This window comes from Mustela erminea, chromosome 3, assembly GCF_009829155.1.
Source record: "Mustela erminea isolate mMusErm1 chromosome 3, mMusErm1.Pri, whole genome shotgun sequence".
NCBI lineage: Eukaryota > Metazoa > Chordata > Mammalia > Carnivora > Mustelidae > Mustela > Mustela erminea.
This window is the reverse complement of record NC_045616.1, coordinates 17,952,754-17,974,168: the sequence shown is the minus strand read 5'-3', so window position 1 is coordinate 17,974,168 and position 21,415 is coordinate 17,952,754. Positions and strand designations below refer to the sequence as shown.

Genomic DNA, 21,415 nt, shown 5'->3' with positions numbered 1-21,415 from the left:
AGGGTTTCAAATTTAGCAAATAAAAACTCAGGATGACCATTTAAATTTGATTTATGTCTAGATGGATATATATATATATAGAGAGAGAGAGAGAGAAATGAAAAATGTTGCATGGGACACACCTTACTATATTTTTTATTTATCTGAAATAAATGACAAGCATCAAAATTACACACCACCTTCTTTAATTTTATTTCCCCGATACTTGGCTCTTCTTTTTTTTTTTTTTTAATTTTATTTATTTGACAGGCAGAGATCACAAGTAGGCAGAGACACTGAGAGGTGGAAGCAGGATCCCTGCTGAGCAGAGCACCAGGATGCAGGGCTCCATCCCAGGACCCTGGGATCATGACCTGAGCCGAAGGCAGAGTCTTTAACCCACTGAGCCACCCAGGCGTCCCTCTTCTTAATATTTCCTTGCTTTGCCAAATTTGTTTATAAAATTCCTGTGGTTAGGGGCACCAGGGTGGCTCAGTGGGTTAAGTGTCTGCCTTCAGCTCAGGTCATGATCCTAGGGTCTTGGGATGGAGTTCCATGTCTGGCTCCCTGCTTTGTGGGTAGCCTGCTACTCCCACTCCCTCTGCCCCTCCCCCTCATTTGTGTGTTCCCTCTCTCTCTCTCTTTCAGATAAATAAATAAATAATACCTTAAAACAAAAACAAAATTCCTGTGGTTACAGTCTATATTCCATTTACATCGTAACATCCCATATACAGTGGTGGTCATATTCAGCTTTATTCTTTTGTCATACTCAATATTAGCATTATAAGCCAGTATGCTAAATATATACCAGCATAAAGCTAAAATTCTGATAATTGCTCTTCAGCTTTCATTTGTTGAAGCACATGCCATCTTTCATGGAATAATTTGCTTTTATTTATATTTATATCCATTTATTTTTTTCTAGTAAGCTCTGCATTGGATTTGGGTCTTGAACTCATGCTCCACTGACTAAACTGCCAGGTGCCCCCATAATTTTTTTTATATTAAGATTATGCCGCATCTCTTGATTAGTAACTATTTGTTTTTAAAGATTTTATTTATTTGACAGAGAGAGAAATTGCAAAGAAGCAGGCAGAGTGCAACAGGCAGAGGGAGAGGGAGAAGCAGGCTTTCTCCTGCTGAGCAGGGAGCCCGATGTGGGACTCTATCCCTGGACCCTGGGATTATGACCCCAGCCCAAGGCAGACACTTAACCCACTGAACCACTCAGGCGCCCCTTGATCAATAACTTTTTAAAACACTGTCCCTTGATGTAAAAGAGGATTGTTGTCCATTTTTATTTCCTCCTTCTTTGACAATACACATGATTCCTCATATTCCCATGCTGGGGAGAAAGAACATTTCCTAATACCCAGTAAAAGAATCAAATTCTTCAAAGGATAAAACCGACTTCAAAACCAAGTTAGAACAAGGGCCCTCATAATTTTCTGCTTCAAGGTGGAATTCCTCTTCCTGTTCAGAAGTCATGTTGCCCTTTTCATGAACAGCCTTGGTAATGAAAGGGATACATTTGTCATCGATTCTTTCCTAAGACACCCAGCAAGTTCCTTTAAACAATGGACTACGCTGAAAACACCGTTGCTCTTTCACTTGGCATAATCGTCTAATTAAGGTGATTGAGGGCTATAAACAAGAAATTGGTAGCTTTCACTGGATAAATGATGCTAGTTCCCCCGCCCCTGATCCGGGATTTGGCTTTTCACAGTTTTACTTCCGGGCAGTCAACCCCCACCGGAAGCAGAAGGTCCTCCTGGCGGGAGGTCAGAAGGTCACCAGGAGCCTAACGCCGCGTCCCTGACGTCACAGCGTCTGCGTCATTCCCCTCACGTCATCTTACCCCGCGGACATTTTGTCATCTCGCATCCTCACAGGAAGGGTGAGTACAGTTCAATAAGATGTTTTGAGAGACGGAGACCGCATTCCTGTAACTTTTGTTATAGTGTATTGCTATCATTGTTCTATTTTATTACTAGTTATCGTTACTCTCTTCCCGTGCCTCGCTTATAAATTAAACTTCATCGTACCTATGTAGGTATAGGAAAAACATAGGATCGGGTACTATTTGCGGTTTCAGACTGGAGTTCTTGCCGTGTGACCCCTGGGGATGGGGGGCGGGGGTGAACCTACTGTATTAAAGCTCAACCACAATTGACAGGTCCTCGTCTTCATAATTAAGGTATGATGTTATGCTCTACATGATAAACGGAGAATTCCTTCAAATGCGTGTGTTAGAGAGCCAGGAGCTGTTTTGAGAGATTTAAATAATGCCAACAAAGTTATGTCTTTAATTGCTCGGTACAAAAAGTATAATGCTGCTAAAAGCATTAGTATAAATGCTGAGGTCAGAAAACATTTTCCCAGGGGCGCCTGGGTGGCTCAGTGGGTTAAGCCGCTGCCTTCGGCTCAGGTCATGATCTCAGGGTCTTGGGATCGAGTCCCGCATCGGGCTCTCTGCTCAGCGGGGAGCCTGCTTCCTTCTCTCTCTCTCTCTCTGCCTGCCTCTCAGTGTACTTGTAATTTCTCTCTGTCAAATAAATAAAATCTTTAAAAAAAAAAAAAAAAAGAAAACATTTTCCCAGTAGTGCCGTGATAGTGTCATTAGAAAGAACATCGCGTGCTGTGAGAGCAGCATTATTCAGAATACGGGCAGGACAGCCAATGCTTTCTATGGAATTGGTCTATGCTTTGCTTCAACTCTGAATAAACTTTTTCTGCACCTTTGCCCAGACAACTGCAGGGTCTACATCAAAAGCAATACAATGTATCTCATTAACTCCCGGCTTATAAGGGAGTCCCTGTTAAAATTTTCTAATGTTTCTAAGTCTCCTCTAGAAGGGGCTTTATTGACAAAGGCCTTATAAGCAAGCCTCTTGCTCAAGGGAAATACTGCGCAAGCGAAAGGAAAGCGCTTTCAGATCTTAGTTATTTGCATTCCTGACTGTGCTGCAAAAAGTTGAGGCATTTAGATCTTTGGTAACCTATAGTAATGAATGTGATCATTACACTTTTTAGTATTGCTATAGATTTTGTCCTGGCAGTTGAATATTTGCTCACCGTTTTGAAATCAGAAAATACTTCTGATAGCAGTACATTTAAAGACTCATTCAAGCTGAATGTCTGAGGATATAGACTGTGGAAGGTCATTACAACCTCTGTCATGACTGATTATTTTATCCTCACCTAAATTCCACTAAGTAAAAAAAAAAAAATCATCTTATCATTTTCTTTGGTACAAATTGAGGAAATCATTCATGTCTTATATTCAGTATATGCTGCTTTATATCTGACAGTTTTTATATTGAATGAACAGTTGAATATTATATAAAAAGCTTCAAAGGACTTTTACTTTCCCATTTAATAAGCATCTGTTGTTCATAAACTCATCATAAAAAGTTTGTGTTTTGGCATTTGGAGTTTCAAATACATGAAAATGACACATCACCAATTTGCTATTATAAACCGCTGCAAAATTTGATGGTTGAATTTGTTGAACCTATAGCTGTATCAATGCCATCGGTCACTCAAAAGTCTGAACTCTTATGACCTGTAAACAGAGCTGAAGGGTTGCAAGCTTGCCAACTAACAATAAATTGAACTTACTGACCTCTAATGAAGAAAAGGTAAACTTGCTGTTTGCCTACAAGGGAGATCTATACGGTTAACCTTTGAACAACATGAGTTGGAACTGTATGTGTCCATTTACACGCAAATTTTTAAAGATCAATAATGTAGTGTACTATAAGTGTATTATCTCTTCCTTGTGGTTTTCTTTCTTTCTTTTTAAGATTTTATTTTTAAGTAATCTCTACACCCAACCTGGAGCTTGAACTCACAACCCCAAGATCAAGAGCCACACCTTCTTCCGATTGAACTAGCCACATGCTGGCTTTAGTTGTCTTAATAGTTTTCTTAATAGTTTTATATTAAAACTATTTTAATATAAAATAATTTTTAATAGTTTTCTTAACTATAAAACTTTATAGTTTTCTTATTTTTTTCTCTAACTTATTTTATTGTAAGATTATAGCATATAGTATGTATAACATAAAAATATATGCTAATCAACTAATGCCTTTTAATTTAAATTCAGGTAACATATAATGTACTATTGGTTTCAGAGGTAGAGGTCAGTGATTCTTATAATATCCAGTGCTCATTGCATCATGTGCCCTCCTTACTGCCCATCACCCAGCTAGCTACCCCATCCCCCCACCCACTCTGTTTATGTTAACAGTAAAGCTTCTTGTCAACAGTGGACTATTAGCCATTATATTTTTTAGGGAGTCAAAAGTTATATACAGATTTTTAACTGCAGGGTCAGTGCCTAGATTGTTCAAATGTCAGCTGTGCTTGTGAAGATACTGTTTGCTTGAGAAAGCCCAAGTTGATCTTGCATAAGGTTTTGAGAAGCTTGGCTTTCAGGGATTGGTGGGCTTTCAGAAGCAGGAGTGTGTAGAGATGGAAGGATGTTCAGTTGCATTAGTGTGGTCATTGGAGGAAGGCTGTTGTTGACCAGCTAACCATGACCTTCTGGAGCATGGCTCCTGGAGTGAGGTCCTTTCTGAATGGCTCTAGTTGGGAAACTTGGGCTGTTACAGATGGTGGACTTTTGGAATGAAGGAAGGGGGTGGAGGGGAATGGTGGATGGAGGGCACGGTTATCACTGAATGGCTTTCAGGAGCTTGGGGCTGCTCTTGATTTGCTAATTTTTTAGACTCTTGGAATCAGGTTGTTGTTAACTGGCTGCTTTCCAGAAGCAGGGCCAAAGGAGGGAGGCTCTGGCTGTTTTGCTGGTTTTCTGAGCATGTGTATTGATACAAAGTTAACTTGAATTAACAGTGCTTACTTGTTCACAGTTTGGGAAGTCTTTCCTTGAGTATGAAAAATAAATACTTTTAATTCCGGGGGTTCCCTGGTTGGTCTCCCTGAAGCCAAAGCTGCAGGAGAGACAGTAAGAAATTGTTCACATGTTTGCAAAGGTATGGTTTTTCAGCTGGTCTTGCCATGGGAGTGATGGAAGCACCAATCACTGGGGCAGAAAAATAGCTCTAACTGCAGAATTTTGTAATTTCTTTTTTTTTTTTTTTTTTAAGATTTTATTTATTTATTTGACAGAGAGAGATCACAAGCAGGCAGAGAGGCAGGCAGAGAGAGAGAGGAGGAATCAGACTCCCTTCCGAGCAGAGAGCCCGATGCGGGACTCGATCCCATGACCCTGAGATCATGACCTGAGCCGAAGGCAGCGGCTTAACCCACTGAGCCACCCAGGCACCCCAGAATTTTGTAATTTCTTAAATAAAGCTGAATACAGGGCACTTGAGGTATCATGACAAATATAGGACACAGGACGACATAATTAAGTATGGGGCATGTCCTATGTATATAGGATAACCAGCAACCCCACCTAAAAATAATATTCTAGCTCTAACAAACACAAAGCAGTTTACATAACAATAAAAAGATTTGTTCTCCAAAATTTAAGAAATTAAAAAAAAATATATCATCTAAATGGTCTGGGTGTCTTTAAAAACATTAATTATATTGAGCTTTTGTCTTTTTTCCCCCCTCTATCTCTCTCATTTAATCTCCCCAAACTATATAGAGACATTTAAGAGCTGTTTTGTAGAAGGAGGTGCTTGGTTTTCCCTTTTGTTGGTGATGGTAATAATTTCCCACTAAAAGATTCTTAAAATGAGGTCTGACTTTGCTTTTGCTTTTGCTTATCTCTTTGCTTTATTCAAGACTCTACCCTCTCTGTGATCAATAAATACCACCAGGCATGTGAATAATGGGTAGTGTTGCTTTTTAAAAAGTAAGAATTTCATATTTCTTTAGAATTCTCTTAAAGTAGCTTATGCAAATCATAAAATTCAAAAGCATTTTTAAATAGTCTTCAAGAAATCTCTCTTAGATCCCTTAATGGAGACCAAATCATAATAATACTGATATAAATGTGCTTTATTTTATTCTATATGTAAATATTCTAGAAGAATAATTGTGGTTTAGAGGAAGTCTATTATAATTCATTTTCTGGGACCTAATTATAGTTCCAGGAACCTGCAAGCCCATTCAGCAGAGGCAATGGAGTCAAAGGAGGTCATGGTTATTAATTAGGGAATCTTGTGTGCAGAACAGCTGCGAAGGTTGGCCTCTCCCCCTTTCCCCACTTACCAAAGCAGTGGCAACAGCTCTTGACCCCCATGATGGACCCTAGGTCTGAAACAGGAGAGCAGTGCCCCACACAGCTGCTGACTCACAAGAGGACTCTCACACAGAAGACATGTGTTGGGACATCTCCAGCCACATGTCCTGCCCCACCCCACAATCCCTGGAGGCAAGATGTAGGAAACAGAAGCCAAATGCACAGACATGTATACACAGAACCTCAGATACAGAGTTAAGCACAAAACCAAGAATCACCATTTGAGTAATACTGGGAAACAAAAGCATTAGCCCCAATGAAAAACCAACACTTGGAGAGAAGATTCTAAGATAGTTCTAATGAATATCTTTGTGTAAGAGGAATACAGATATATGTATATATATGTATATATATACATATATATACATATATATACATATATCTGTATTCCTCTTACATACATACATTCCTATATGTATATACATACACACACATATACATATATGTATTTCGTATATAATATGTACACACACATATACACATACAATATATGCACACATGTATACATACACACATATACATATATACATATATGTATTTCATATATAATAAGATATGCAATTATGAATAGAAACCATTCTTAGAAGTCAGGAACATAATCATAGAAAACTTGAAAACTCAGTCAATAAGTTCAATAGAAGAATTGACAGAAGTGAAGATTAAATGTTCATAAGAAGATCTAGATGAAGAGTTTGCTTATAACTAAGTTATAAGCAAACTTATATATATAAGTTATAAGTTTGCTTATAACTAAGTTTAGCACAGCCCTGAAGTCCTGATGTCTACCTCAGGGGAGGGAAGATGGGAGAGAAGGAAAAGAGGGGCTTGCCAGAGGGAGGAAGGCTCTAAAAAATAAAGTCTTTGAAGAAAGATTTAAGTAAAGAATTGATTAAAATAGTTAAATAAGAAGTCTTTAGTAGATATTAACAAGTATTACTGCATTTTATATATTTATTCAAAGACCTCCTTGGAACACAACCTGTTACCCCTTCTCAGATAAATATAGTCAGATGACCAGACTTCTGCAGGAGTAGCATGTAAATTGAAGCATTTGGGGAGGTATGAGAAGATTCTGTCAAATTGTGCCTCTGTGACTTGTTGAGAGACATTGAAGTCTAAATTCATGTGGGGAATGAAGGCTTTCTTTGAATGGGAAAAACGCACTGGTCACATGAGGTGAGGGATATGTGTTGTGCGAGAACAGATTCCAGACCCTTGAGTGCTTACAGATGAAAGTTATTTCCTCAGCTTCGCCTTTTTGAGTTGATGATCTCATCCTATACTTCTGTTTAATGAGTTCTAGCATATTCTTTTCCTTTCCTTCTTTTTTGAAGAGGATTTTTTTTAATTTAAAGGTTTATTTATTTATTTTAGAGAGAGAGAGAGAGAGCACAGAGAGAGGGACAATGGGAGAGGGAAAACGAACTCCAAGCAGGTTGCATGCTTAGCCTGGAGCTTCATGGAGGACTTGATCTCATGACCCTGAGATCATGACCTCAGCCGAAATCAACATTTGGACGCTTCATTGACTGAGCCACGCAGACACCCAGGAAAATACATTTTTTATACACATTTTGATATCTTGAATTTAGTTCATTGTAGGTGATAGGGGTTTAAATTATGTGCTTCAGAAATTCAAAGCTTAATTTACAAAAGATGAAGAAAATAGATTATCAGAAATACTGTAATCCTTATACATATTTTAACTCCCCACCTCTCAGGGACAATATTTGTAAGTTAACAGGCATAGTCTTCATATTATTGGTGATACATTCACATTTATTGGGTAAAGTGGTCAGGTAAAACCAGACCCGGCTGTTTCTTGGGGGAAAACAGCTAAAGCTTTGTTTTGTTTTTGTGTTTTAATAAGTAAGCAAATGAGAAAAGAAAGAAAAATAATTGAAGAAGAACCCGATTTTGAAAAATCTGATAAAGAGAAAAGGAAAAAGCATAGAAATAAAGTATGGGACTTTGCTATATAGATGAAGGATACTTTCCATATTATGAGGATATTGCATAATTTTAATGACATTATAATTTTAAATGTGTGTCTTTACAGAAAACAATAGGTATGGTAGAAAAAATAGAAAATCGAAATAGACCAGTATTTATGGGGAAAATAGGAAAAAAATTTCTAGAGCCAAACATTTATCCACGAAAGTATCACCAAGCCACTTTATTCTGTGGACAAATTATCCCAAACATTCAAGAATAGATCATTCAGGTTCTAGAAAGTGACCCAGACATGGATGAGAAGTTCCCTACTTCATTCTGTTGGGCTGACCAAACAATACCAAACAAAACCAAACAAAACTATAAGCCAGACAAAACCAAACAAAACTATAAGCCAACTTTAATCGGATACCCAGCTGTAAAAAGCGCAAATGAAGTATTAGCAAATGAAATGCACCAGTGTATTAGCAAGTAGAGTTTATCTCAGGAGTGTAAGGATGGTTCCATATTAGAAGATATATTAATGTTATTTACAAAAATAAGAGATCAGAGAGAATAAATTTTATGATCTTGAGGTGAGAAAGACATCTCTAGATATCTTTCCTTTCCACACAAAACTAGGTGTCTTTCCTTTCCACACAAAACTCAAGAAAGACCGCTTTGGCAAATGCCTTTATGTCTAAAGGATAAGACATATCCTTTTATCCTTTAGAACAGAGTTGATTTTTTTTTTCTTCTTTGGGGGGGAGCAATTTGGCTGAATCTATTAACACATTAAATGTGCATACTTCCTGAGTCACTAACTGTACTTATAGGATTCTATCCTAAAGAAGTTCTAATTGCACAGGTTCTCAAAGATGTATAGTTCAAACTGTATAGGTAACAGTTTGGAAACTGGGACTTTTTTTTTTAAGATTTTATTTATTTATTTGACAGAGAGAGAGATCACAAGTAGGCAGAGAAGCAGGCAGAGAGAGGAGGAAGCAGGCTCCCTGCTGAGCAGAAAGCCCGATGCGGAACTCGATCCCAGGACCCTGAGATCATGACCTGAGCCAAAGGCAGCAGCTTAACCCACTGAGCCACCCAAGGCACCCTGGAAACTTGGACATTTTGATTCAGTTTTTGCAGTATCCGTTCCATCTCTCTACTATGGAAAGCTACAGAGAAATTTGGGGAAGTGACTACGGGTCAATTAGGGTGACTGAATGGTCTAAGAGTAATTCCCACTCCCTTGCCCTTGATTGGCTTAGAAATGGGCGGGTGACCCACACTTAGCCAATCAGATGTGAGGTATCTTTAGAGCCGATTTCTGGGAAAGTTCTTTTTCATTCTTAAGAACTAAGGGCAGCTAATCTCTTAACTCCATTTGGCTATGCAAATAAGGAAGTATGTAATTCTGTCAGTCATTTTATGTGCAGAGGTGGGATGAAATCGATGCCGAGAATGGCAGGGTAGAGAGATGGAAAGCACCGGCTCCACGATGGCTTTGTTGAGCCAATGCATCAGCAAGAAAGCCTGCTTTGTGTCTCAAATTCTGGTTCTGTGAGCTAAGAACTTCTTTACTGTTATAAAGCGGTTTGAGTCAGAGTTTCTATTACCTTCAGCCAAATGTATCCTAACTGATGGAGTGTACAATGTAGAATAAGGAGACAGCCAAACAACCTAAATGCTTCTAAGCAGGAGAGTGGTTAAATAAATTATAGAATATTACTCATCGTGGGATATTAGGCAGTCACTAAAATAAGGGAGATCTGTGTGTATGGATTTGCAGAAGTCTTCAAGATATTAATAAGTGACTAAAGCAAATCTTGAAACAATACCTGTACATGATCCCATTGATATTTTGAAATCTATATACATGTAAACATTTGTTTTCAAATGTATACAAATAGAACTGAAAGGACGCATAACTCTGGAGAAGAAAGTGGAAGTATAGGGGTGGAAATGAAAGATCCAAGTTTTATGTTGTATTTTTCATCTTTATGTATTTTTTAATATTTTACAGTGTGAGAGAAGCCATACATTTATCTTGTGTTTAAGGAAAATGCTCTATTTATGGGCACCCAGGTGGCTCAGTTGGTTAAGCATCTGACTCTTGATTTTTGTTCAGGCCATGATCTCAGTGTCATGAGATGAGAACAAGCCCTGTGTCAGGTTCCATGATGGATGTGGATTCTCTCTCTTCCTCTCCCTCTGCCCTTCCCACCTCTCAAAAAAAAAAAAAAAAAAAAAAAAAAAAAAAAGAAAAGAAAAAGAAAGGAAAGGAAAATGCATAGTTCATTGTATTACACAAAGCTGCATGATCCTTTTAATTCTACTTTCATAACTTGCATTAAGATCACGTAAGTCTAAAAATGTTTATTTTTCCTTTTCTTTCGATAAGTGGTGACAGAGAACACATCAGTGGTATTCGCTGTATTTGACAATCACTAACACTTGTCTCCAGGAAAGGTTCCATGCTGTTAACTAACTGGAATTTAAATACCAACTTAAAAAGAGTAAGAGTCCATGCTTTCTCTAAGTACAGGTGTCTGACTGTAGGATCTGTCTTTTCGGTGGCTGTGATCCAAATGGTTAATACTGTAGGCTAAGGAAGATAGGGCCTCCACACCTGTGGACTCTTTCACTGATCCATAGTGTGAGTGAAACCAGAAAACACTATGAATCAAAATTAACCTGGGAAATGTTCCAGAGCAAGTTGGAAGTGTCTAGCTAACTTTAGGAATAAATGAATTCCAGATTCCTCTGACTGTTGGGTCTCTTTACTAATCTCATAGCTAATAACTAAGAACTACCATTGAGGCTTTCGTGTATGTGACTTTGTTGGTCCCGCTTCAGGATACCATGGCCCTGACTATATCCCTTAGGGCATCATAGTTGTTTTGCTATTTTGTAATAGTCTACTTATATATCTGCTGCTTGCAACATGTCTTATATAAAGAAATTCCCTGCAATAAATCTCATATATGTGATATATAATCTCCTGTTGATTCTGTTCTCTGGAGGAAACCCAACTAACACCCATATGTATGATGTGATACATGTATGTATGTGATACAAGTATGATGTAACTCATTGTTAAGCAAAACAAAGGTGGAATTGCAGTTTAGTGTTGGCAGAAATAGTAAATAGGTAAGCTGTATGTATTTTCAAGTGGTGTGTACCAAGAAGGAAAACAGACAGACAGGTTATTGAGTGGAAATTATAGAAAGGACCTAATTTAAACCAAGTGGTCAGGGATGGCCTCTCTAGGGAGGTGATGTAGAGGGAGAAATGTGAAACAGTATCAGGCTCGAAAAATGCAGAGAGGGTCATAGGCAGAGGGAACAAACAGTATGTGCAAAGGCCCTGGGAGCAGATGAGTGCTGGCCTTCTTCCTGGGATTACCAGAAGATTGGAAAGTACTAAGTATTCTGACCTCTCCCTTGAGACTCTGATACTACACCAATCATCTGTTTGACATACCTGTGTAAATGGATTTTTTGTTTCTTTCCCCTCCACTAAATGAAAGTTCCATAAAGGCCGGGATTTTTATCTGTCTTGTTTTACTGCACTGTCTTCAACTATGTTGGAAAATTCATGCCTGGGATGCCTGGGTGGCTCGGTCAGTTAACTGGCTTCCTTCAGCTCAGGTCATGATCCCAGGATCCTGGGATTGAGGCCCAGTCGGCTTCTTGCTTAGCGGGAAGCCTGCTTCTCCCTCTGCCTGCCTCTCCCCCTGCTTGGGCATTCATTCTCTCTCTCTCTCTCTGACAAAAAATAAATAAAAACAAGCTTTAAGAAGAAAAAAAAAAAAAGAAAAGTTCCTGCTACTTAGAAGGTACCCATAAATATTAAATGAATGATGGGTGGATGGGTGCATGGATGGATGGGTGGATGGTTAGGACAGTTAGAAAAAATTGCAAGGGTCCAGATTAGTTAACATGGAATTGATGAGGATAGAGAAAGGTCAACATGTTTGAGGTACCTTTTGGGGTTCATCAGTAGCACTGGCTGACAGGTGGGAAGTATGATAAAGAAAAGGAAGAAGTCCAGTGGCTCATAGGTTTCCAGCCTGAATGGATGAAATGGTGAATTTAATTGCCATCAATGTGTTGAGCAAAAGTCAGTTGCCTTAATGTTCACTGATTTTCAAGTCTTTATTTCAGGTTTACTTTTTCCTTTATGTGTTTTTCCCCCCATAGGCTTTAGCTTTTTCTAGAAAAAAAATTTGTTTCTTTCATGGTATAAAGTAAGTATCTTCATAGTTTGAAGAACTGTGTTTGGATGACTTTAAGGGACTTTTAGCTATAGTGATATCTAATGAACAGGAAAATTCCACATACTACCAAGAATACTCGTTCTTGGTGCAATAAGCACAGAATGTTATTTGATTATTTCATATTCATTCTCCCATGGATGTGCAGTAGTTTTCCAGAGGTCAGTTGATGAGTGATCTCACAACAAACTGAATGCAGAAGCAGACAGGAGGACCCAGCTTTCTTCTATTAAGCCAGACATTAAAGAGATTTTCAGGGCGCCTGGGTGGCTCAGTGGGTTAGGCTGCTGCCTTCGGCTCAGGTCATGATCTCAGGGTCCTGGGATCGAGTCCCGCGTCGGGCTCTCTGCTCAGCAGGGAGCCTGCTTCCTCCTCTCTCTCTGCCTGCCTTTCTGCCTACTTGTGATCTCTGTCTGTCAAATAAATAAATAAAATCTTAAAAAAAAAAAGATTTTCAAAATATAAAACAATGCCACTCTCCTCATTATGTATTTTTTGTTTTAAAAAGCGCAGTTTTCAGAAAAATGCTGTTGATGTTAACATGTAATGCATTTTACTGTTATTTTAAAATAAGTTAATACATGTTTTTAAAATCACTGTTTTAACTTCTATACAACAAATATCAATAGATACAATTTATATACACAAAACCTGTTTGGGGCATTCAGTTTTTTTTGAGTAGGAGAGGGGCAAAGGGAGTTAGAGAGAGAGAGTCTTAAGCAGGCTCCACACTCAGCACGGAGTCCCACCCGGGGCTCCGTTTTCACAACCCTGAGATTATGACCCAAACTGAAATCGAGTTGGCTTCTTAACTGACTGAGGCACCCCAGGTGTTCAATAATTTTTAAGACAGTTTTCTTTTCCTTTTTTTTTTTTTTTAAGATTTTATCTATTTATTTGACAGAGAGAGACACAGCAAGAGAGGGAACACAAGCAGGGGGAATGGGAGAGGGAGAAGAAGGCTTCCTGCTAGGCAGGGAGCCTGACGTGGGACACTCTATCCCAGGACCCTGGAATCATGAACTGAGCTGAAGGCAGACGTTTAGCGACTGAGCCACCCAGGCACCCCTAAGACCATTTCTTTGAGCCAAAAAGTTTGAGAATTGTCCCAGGTTTATTTTTCCTCTATAAAAGAATCTTATGGGATCTGAGTGAGTACTCTTTCTTGCTTCCCAATCTCCTGTGCATTTCAATTCTGTGTGGCTTATAACCAACCAAGCTTGACCAGGTGGACAAATATACTGTTAGGACTTTGGAGAAGCCTTTTGTCTATTCAAGGGTAAACAGTGGTGGTTTCCATGAAGACTAAGTAAAAAACTGGAAAAACAAGCTCTCAGAATTCCATTCGAGTAGCCGAGTCTAGTCAACACTGAAAGAGGAACAGATGGGGCATTATTAAAACAAAGATGTTTTAGGCATGCATAATATGACACAGTAAAAACAGCATTGTCCTTGAAGCAAGCATTCTTGGAGTTAAGATTTCTATTTCTTGCTCTCTGTTTCTTCTTGGGAAAAAAAAAATCAAACCTCTCTGGGCAGTAACTTGCTCATCTGGAGTTTATAGTGGAATCTAACATTCATTCATTCATTCATTCATACATTTATTTCTTTTTTCTTTTTTTTAATTCAACAAATATTTACGAAATATCTGCTTGGATCCAGGCACATTAAGTACTGGCGATACAGAGGTAAATAATTTAATATCTGATGCTGAGGTTTTCACAGGCTACAAGGAAGATAAATGTATTTAAATTATTTAAGTTACTCTGACTTTAAAACAGCTCCATGTATCCACAACTGTTTATCTCTTTACCTCCCCAGGTATTTCTTCATAGCCTTCATCATCACATGATACATGTTTCTGTATTTATTTTGAGGGGAGGATGCTTCTTATCTTCCTCCTCACCAAACTGTAAGTTACAGGAAGATAGGCACTTTATCTTGTTGACCAATCTTCTTCCCAGTACATGAGTGACATTCGATAACTATTTGTTGAATAGTTGAATAGAATGTTGAATAGAATAGAATGAATGAAAGCTGAATAGAATAGAATGAATGAAAGAAAATACTGGGGAAAGGAAGAGAAAAGAGAATGCATAGGAAAACAAATCAATATATTTATTGAGAAAAGAAGGAGAAGTTGATATTATATGATGTTTCAGAGAGACAGAAAATGTTCCAGGCAGAGGGAAGAGCATGTATGTACAAAGAGCATGTACATCAAAATGTGGGACGTTCAATAAAGACAGCTCAAGCACGCGATCTGTAGGGCAGGGAGCAGCGTGTGAGAGATGGGAGGCTCTAACATTCTGTTAATCTATCAAGGAATGAGTGGCTCTCTACCACCCTTCTACGTGCCTACCAAGGCAAGGTGGACTTGACTGTGAACTGGACTGAGAGATCCAGTGTTTGTGTGGGGGAGGTTATTAGCCATAAAAGGAAAAAACTGTTGTTTCCCTTCTCACACTCAGTACTCTGAATACCTCACTTCTAGTCACTGAACTTACGGAGTTTTTTCTCACACTGACCAGTTCTCCAACACCAGCTGGCATCCTACAATTTAACTCCATTCTGACACTGTCTGCATGGAGGTAGGGTCAGATCCTGCAAGTTAGAGATCCACCCCACAAGACTGCCCCCCCCCTTCAGACCCCAGCTGCAAGGCTGCTTTGTCACCTTGCTTTGGATGGACGAGCTATAAATTGGAAGTTCCCACAGCCTCCTCCTCAGGTTCGATAATTTGCTAGAATGGCTCACAGAATTCAGAAAAACAAAACAAAACAAAACAAAACAAAAAAACAGTTTTACTTAGTGAGTTACTGGTTTACTATCAAAGAATACAACTCAGGAACAGATGAATGTAGGAGAGATGCATGCAAGGGCCAGCTATGGGGGAAGGAGGCAGAGCCCCATATCCCCTCAGTCATACCACCCTCCCAACACCTCCACGTCTTCACCAACCCAGAAGCTCTCTGAACTCCAGGTTTCATACTTCAGGGGTTTTTTTTTTATGAAGGTTTCTTTATTTAAGCATGATTGATTAAATCATTGTCCTTTGGTGACTAAGTCAACCTCCAGACCCTCCCACTCCGTGATTAGAGGGCAGGTTGAAAGTTCAAACTCTCTAGTCACAAAGTTGGTTTCCCTGGAAACCAGCCCCCATTCTTGTTATCTGAGGGCTTTCCAAAATCCACTCCAGGAACTCTAAACTCAGAGGGGTTGATAGGGGATACTTGTAAATAACAAAAGACACTCCTTTTACCTTTATGCTCTGGAGCTGTTTTGGGAAGTAGTACCAAAGAACAAAGGTGCTCTAATTTCTCTGATTATTTAGGAAATGACAAAAGTTTTAGAAGTTGTGTGTAGGAGTGGAAGACCAAATTTATATTTCTTATTAACAATCACAGTATCACAGCCATCATCTAACAATGTTGATAACATTGTTGTTGTGATTATGGCTCATGCATACTGGGTTCTTACTAAGTGAAAAGCACTTGACATATATTATATAATTTTCAAGCACCTTCAGGAGTTGGGAGACTATTATGAATTCCCATTGTATAGATAAGGGTGTCAGTGCAAAGACTGACACCTTTAGTCTCTGGGAACTATGGGACCTTCTCAAAGTCAGTGGGGAACTATGATGGCTGGCCAGTGTGTCTATAAAGGCTCTCAGTGATCTAACCCCAGGCATTCCCACCCTTCTGTAGTTTACTCCCATCTTAAAATCAGACCTGATCTGAATAAAATCAACAGAACATGATATAAGTGAAAGTGTATGACTTCAGAGGCTAACTGAACTCAAGGGGTTTGTCCCCATCATATTGAACAAAATCCAAGAAGTGTTGAAAGCAGAGAATTTTGTATTAGCTTGTTACAGGTAAGGAGACAGGCAGCCAACTCTCAGAACACTTGTCTCCTCATGAGGTTAGGACAGGAAGATTTATTCAGTGCATTGGGCTGGGGCAGGAAGCTCGCATAGGCTCTTTGGTTCAATTGTGCACGATTAGCCTGCCCACAGATAAGTACATATCGTATGTTCAAAAAATGGGAAAAACTCTGCCCAGAGGAGGCGATCTTAGTATTATAATGAGATAAAGTTAACTTCAGAACAATTCAGGGGGGCTTCTGCCTGGATCCTCAGCTCCAGTCCAGCTCAAACTGGCTCCCATGAGGGGTTATCAGGTGAAACACCTAGCTAGCTAGCTGGGTATCTCCTTGGCCGGAACTGCTGGTTCTCCAAACCAAAACACATTCCTTCCCTGCTTTTGTCCCTTGCCCTCCTTTCTGCAGATAGCTTTCAGCCCTCTTATTTGAGTAACTTCCCGCTGCATCCTAGCTAACAATTATAGCTTCAAGCTTGATCTTTTGAATTAGTCTGGATGAAACCATGCCGTGAAGACACTTGAGCAGCCCTGTGAAGAGGAACTGAGATCTCCCATGAAAAGCCAGCATCAACCAAAGGACCCACCTCACAAGAGGCTAAACCCAATCCAAAAGCAAGCCAAAAGCACATATTCACATGACAGCAGGCCTGCATTGTTTTGCATTCCTTCAGTATGGGTGTACTTACTTGACTGTCAAAATTTAACCACTTACTGTATGGTTTTGACAAATAATATTAAAAGACTTGCTTACAAGAAGGTTTAATTATAATTCTGTGGTCATATTCCCAGGAATAATGACTAAATCTTTGTTAATTTATTTTCCTCCTTTGTGTTTGAGTGCATCAGGGACCCTCTGTAGGCTGCCAATATTAGTATTGATGCAGCACTTACCCAGATAATACTTCATTTTCCAAATTGAAACACCTGCGATAAGACCTTAGAGTAGAAAGACTTTGTGAAATCTGAAATGTGAGGCAACTTCCTCTTTTCTGATGATCCTTAACTTCTACTTAGGCATTGATAAGCATCAGAATAAGTCTGTGAGACTGGTATTCTGGATCTAGGTGGAGTCAACAGTACAGAGTTTGGCCTGAGCAAGGGTTTCTCTCTTTCTAAGCAGGGTGGCTTCCTTGGGGACAGAAATTAAAGGTCAAGTTAAAAGGAAAAATGCAGGGCACCTGGGTGGCTCAGTGAGTTAAAGCCTCTGCCTCCAGCTCAGGTCATGATCCCAGAGTCCTGGGTCCTGGGATGGAGCCCCGAGTCGGGCTCTCTGCTCAGCAGGGAGCCTGCTTCCCTTCCCCTCTCTGCCTGCCTCTCTGCCTACTTGTGATCTCTGTCAAATAAATAAATAAAATCTTTTTTTAAAAAATGGAAAAATGCTCTTGGACTTTGAGATAAAAGTCCTAATGCAGAGGCAGTTTTCTAGAGAAGCAGCTGAATTCAATTTATGGGGACAACAGCCCGATTGGCGGAATGCTTTGAGGAATGATGTAGAAGAGGCTGGGTCTTCATTTCAGCATAAAGGCAACTGGACGGAAAGTGCTAGGAGAATGGGAGTTTCCTTCCAAAAACTTTGGGCTTTGTGTTTCTAGAGTAGCATGAGGTGGGACTGTAGTTATTCATTTGGGAGTTATTGGACAAGTTGACCCTAGAACACTGAAGGATTGGGGAGGGACTGGGGTTTTATCTGGAAAATCACCTAGCACCTGTATCTGGCATATGGTAGAGATCCACTGTAGGCTTGTCATATGTGAACCCACGTTTGTTTGACTCTACCCAAGGTAGGTTCTTAGTAATAGAAAAGCTTATCCAGAATATAATTCAAAGCAACCATCTTGTCAAGACAAGTGCTCTGTGTAAATCTCCCCAATTTGAATTGAGGATTCAGTGTGAACACATAGGGAGCCTCTGCTTTGTGCCCGACACCGTGTTCCGTACTTTTATGTACACGTTTACCTGTTCCTTGCACCAGTCCTCACCTTAGAGCTTTACTCTGCTCAGCCAGCAGAAACAGAAGCCCCACTGCTGCTCGCCGGCAAGACCTCCAGTGCTGATGGAGCCCAGAATGTTCTACCTCTGTAGAGGAGCTGACCCATGGGCTCTGAGTTCCCTGTCTCCCTTTCCCCACAAACCTTCTGGGTAAGAACAAATTGTTTGCTTCTCTGTGGTACTGTTAATTGCTGCTCAAGAACTACTTTTAAGCCTAAAACAATTGATACCCTATGTTAAATCCATACCTTTCCACAGAAAAGAGCAGTAACCTATTCATTTCCCCTGATTTTACATATCATTTAAAGAGAATGATTTCCCACTCATTTTGTGGAGAAACTGAGATAAAGGGAGACTAATCCCAAATTATACTTAGATCTTGTAATTAAAAAAATGTTTTAATGTACTAAATTGATATTTCTCAAATTTAAGAATTATATTAATCTTTTTAAGGGGAAAGAATTCTCATAAAATCCCAAGAATATGCCTACTTATTTCAGTGGGAAAAACACTATCTTACAAAACAAGTCCTGGGACGCCTGGGTGGCTCAGTCGGTTAAGCATCTGCCTTCGGCTCAGGTCATGGTCTTGGGATCAAGTCCCATATCCGGCTCCTTGTTCAGTGGGGAGCCTGCTTCTCCCTCTGCTTGCAGCTCCCCCTTCTTGTGCTCTGTCTCTCTCTCTCTCTCTCTCTCTCAAGTAAATAAATAAAATCAGAAGAAAGAAGGAAAGGAAGGAAGGAAGAGAAGCTCTTAGTATGCAAAATATATGAAGAACTTATACAACTCCATATTCCAAATCTACAAATAATCCTTTAAAAATGTGCAGAAGACACAAACAGATGTTTCTCCAAAGAAGACGTATCGATGGCCAACAGACACAACAAAATGGTCAACCATCATTCATCATCCAGAAAATGCAAATCAAAACTACAGAGAGATATCACCTCCAAAGCTTAAGAAACAAGTGTTGGCAAGGATGTGGAGGACAAGGAACCCTCATGCACTGTGGGTGGGAGTGCAGACTGGCACAGCCACTCTGGGAAACAGTATGGAGGTACCTCAAGAAGTTAAAAATAGAGGGGGCCTGGGTAGCTCAGTGGGTTAAAGCCTCTGCCTTCGGCCTGGGTCATGATCTCAGGGTCCTGGGATCGAGCCCTGCATCAGGCTCTCTGCTCAGCAGGGAGCCTGCTTTCCTTCCCCTCTCTCTGCCTGCCTCTCTGCCTACTTGTGATCTGTCAAATAAATAAATAAATAAATAAAATATTTTTAAAAAAGAAGTTAAAAATAGAGCTACCCTACAATCCAATAATCACACTATTGAGTCTTTAACCAAAGAATACAGAAACACTAATTTGAAAAGCTATATGCACTGCTGTAGTTATTGCAGCATTATTGACAATAGCCAAATTATGGAAGCAGCCCAAGGCTCCATCAACTGATGAATGGATAAAGAAGACGTACTAACTATATATATACACAGGGAAATATTATTCAGCCATAAAAAGAATGACATCTTGCTGTTTGCAATAACATAGATGGAATTAAAGGATATAATACTAAGTAAAATAAGCCAGCCAGAGAAAGACTAATACCATATGATTTGACTCACGTATGGAATTTAAGAAACAAACACATGAACAAAGAAAAAAAAAGAAGTCTGAAAAAAAAGGAACAAAAGTCTTCTCCAAAAGAAGTTTTTCAGATATGAATTATCACTGCAAATGGATGATCTCTTTATAGCCAATAAAGGATTTTTTATACCATCTTTAAAATGGAAACTCACCATTTAGACTTCTTCACAAAGCACTCAAGCCCTTAGGACTGCTGCTAAGTCCCTCCCCCCCACCTCCCAGTTTGAGAAAACCTATACCAACAGCAAGATTATTTCTATACAAAACCATTTCCAATCACACATGGGTCTTTGGAGGCCGTGACAGGGTAAGGCACTACACCCATTTTCTTCTATGTGGACTTAAAGGGAAAAAAATCCCAGCACAATGCTCTCGATTTATTCCTGTAAAATACAGGTAGTCTGCATTCCATTTTCCAGCTTTGCTGGGTGTGTGGGTGGCTGATGTCATAGCAACAGGCAAGGTCTTCATCTCTCTTTTGCATGAGATTTCAAGCCACACTTGCATTTTCAAGTGTCAGACACCCTCTAGGGTAGACTCTGTTATGTGGAGATGCTCATTCCAGCAATTACCAGTGGTACAAGAGCTCCAAGGCCATGGGAGAGCCTTGTCCTCTGCAGACTGGCTGCCCAGAAATCTGCTTTTGTGATGACATACAGTTGCCTGCCATATGGGGTCACAATGGGTCTGGGATCTTTTCCTTCAAGAATTCAGCAGAATTGCATTACAGTGTCCATGACCTTGGTACTGATGTGAGAAACACATGAATGCGTGACCTTCGGAAGCACCATGTGGAAATGGGGCAATCCGTGTGGAGGAAGGCATGGAATCACCCATTATGGGGCAAAAGCAAGGGAAAAACTGGCTGGGATTCCCAACTGCAAGTGGGTGGTTGAGAAGACTCATCATAGGACTGTTCAAAAATGTTGGACAGAAATTTCATTTATATGTATTAACAGTTCTATTTGGTTCCTATAAAAACTATTGCTTCAAAAAATACCAATGATTAAAAAAAAATCTCATTGAAAATGTATTGTCATTCTTATTACCAGAAGGAACAGTATTAAATCTGTGATGTTGTTTTTCACTTTTTAAAAAATATTTTATTTACTTATTTGAGAGAGAGGGAGAGAGAGTGCGCATGAGCGTGAGCTGGGGTGAGTGGCAAAGGGAGAGGGACAAGGAGGCTCCCCGCTGAGCAAAGAGGCCAATGTGGGGCTCAGTCCCAGGACCCTGAGTTCATGACCTGAGCCGAAGGCAGACGCTTGACCGACTGAGCCACCCAGGAGCCCTGTGATGTTGTTTTTCAGTGGTAGGATAACAAGTAATTTTTGTTTCCTGCTTCTGTATATTTTCTGTACTTTCCAGATGAGCTGTAATGATGCCAAAAGCATAGACTCAAACAGTTGGCCCCACCCCACTCTCCAAAGCCCACAGAGCCTGGGGCAAGTTACTAATCCCACTCTGTTGCATTTCCTTCTGTAAAAAGG

At 39.7% G+C, this 21,415-nt stretch overlaps 1 long non-coding RNA gene across 1 annotated transcript in view; it reads left to right on the top strand.

Moving 5' to 3' along the window:
• Positions 1–1,850: 1,850 nt before the first annotated feature.
• The window catches only part of LOC116585958, a 60,234-nt gene continuing 40,669 nt past the window's right edge, over positions 1,851–21,415 (top strand). Inside the window, exon 1 of the long non-coding RNA XR_004283819.1 lies at positions 1,851–1,879. This is a non-coding gene — a long non-coding RNA (uncharacterized LOC116585958). The remainder of the gene's footprint in view (positions 1,880–21,415) is intronic.